At 37.6% G+C, this 1,709-nt stretch overlaps 1 long non-coding RNA gene across 1 annotated transcript in view; it reads left to right on the top strand.

Moving 5' to 3' along the window:
• The window catches only part of LOC128248525 (uncharacterized), an 11,711-nt gene extending 10,228 nt beyond the window's left edge, over window positions 1-1,483 (top strand). The window contains exon 2 of the long non-coding RNA XR_016242779.1: window positions 1,039-1,483. This is a non-coding gene — a long non-coding RNA (uncharacterized LOC128248525). The remainder of the gene's footprint in view (window positions 1-1,038) is intronic.
• Window positions 1,484-1,709: the final 226 nt, after the last annotated feature.

The following is a 1,709-nucleotide window of genomic DNA, read 5'->3' as shown; positions in this document are numbered from 1 at the left end:
ATTCAACGATGGAAGTAAATCAGAATTGCCAGGCGGAATGTGAGACGGTTATCATCTGACTATGAAGCAACCATCATGTATGTATGTATGTATGTATGTATGTATGTATGTATGTATGTATGTATGTGTGTATGCATGTATGTGTGTGTGTGTGTGTGTATGTTTGTTGTATGTATGTATGTATGTATGTATGTATGTATGTATGTATGAATTTTAAAAATTATTATGAATCTTCCACTGAAGAGGGAGCCGGTTTCCAACAAAGAAACAAAGCTCCATCTCTGGGATGTAGTTCACACAGACAAATTCACATTTTTAACTTGACAAAAGTCTTGCACATTTTAACTGTTCCAGTCACAGATTGCACTTGTAATGTACGAATCTGCTGGTCGATTTCTCTTTCTGAAAATCCTAGTTTATTCAGATTCTCCTTTTAGCATTTACTGACAAAACCGCGTATGTATGTATGTATGTATGTATGTATGTATGTATGTATGTATGTATGTATGTATGTATGTGTGTATGTATGTGTGTATGTATGTATGTATACATGTATATATGTGTATGTGTGCGTATGTATATATGTGTTTGTATATTTATGTATTCTTGTAAGTGTATGCATTTATGCATGATTGCATGCATGTATGTTCGTATGTATGTATATAAATGTATATCTACGTATGTGCGTATGCATGTGTGCATGTTTTTATGTGTGTAGTTGTATGTATGCGTGTGTGTGCGTGCGTACATGTGTGTGCGTGTGTGTGTGTATGTGTGTGTGTGTGTGTTACTTCTGTATGCACAAGTTCCACTAAGTAAGGGAGCTAACTCAGTTTGGCCTTTACAGAAAATTTTGTTGTATCATTTTATTTGATACATTGTCGTTTGTGCTCACTTCGAAGTTCCACATTACTGCAGATTGTTATTGCTGTTTAACCCTGGGTCAGCCTTGATCGAGTAGTTCTACTGTCAAAGGCGTTCCAATCAAAATTATCATCATAATTTTTTTTCAACTCATTTCTTTCCTTGTCTTTTCAGACAGAAGAGTGCTACACACGAGAGACTTTTGATTATTGTTGCTACCAGGTCGAGCTGTCTCGTAAAGGCAGCATCAGCTCAACGGCAGGTTACCACTCACCGGTGAATGTACCACTAAGAAATGAATAGGTTCGTAGTCTGATCTGGTTAGGTTGATCCCTGATTCATCCATAGGCACAAGGCGAGCAATTTAGTGAGAAACGAGTTGTAGTGGCGCAAAATTATGGCCGCCATTAAGGAAGTACAATCTACGCATGCGCAAGGGACTTGCCTTCCCGTAAGCCCCACGAGTATGCATGCGTAGTAAAACTAGTACTTAAAGCGCTTCGCGCGCTTTCTAAGCCTCTTTAGCGCGATGCCTTCGATGTAACAACAACTTGCTCCTCTCAGATGCCTCAACGAAACTTTTAACCTTCCAATAATAAAAACTTATTTTTATTATGTTGTTAATTGTTCTACAGTTTCTTAATATATAATTTTGTTGAAAGGTGATAGAGAGAGACTAATGTCTCAATTGCAATTATCAACCTTTTACAGAGTCAATCGATTACAGTTAAGTACCTCAGTGCTTAACTAGTACTTTATTTCATTGTCATCGAATGGAGGTCAGTACCTCCTGTTATTTTGTCTGGCGCTCTGACGATTCTCTGAGACAGGCGAAGTTTAACCGT

Source organism: Octopus bimaculoides, chromosome 8 (assembly GCF_046866305.1).
Source record: "Octopus bimaculoides isolate indiv1 chromosome 8, ASM4686630v1, whole genome shotgun sequence".
Classification (NCBI taxonomy): Eukaryota; Metazoa; Mollusca; class Cephalopoda; order Octopoda; family Octopodidae; genus Octopus; species Octopus bimaculoides.
The sequence above is the reverse complement of the archived record's forward strand: the minus strand, read 5'-3'. Positions and strand labels throughout refer to the sequence as shown.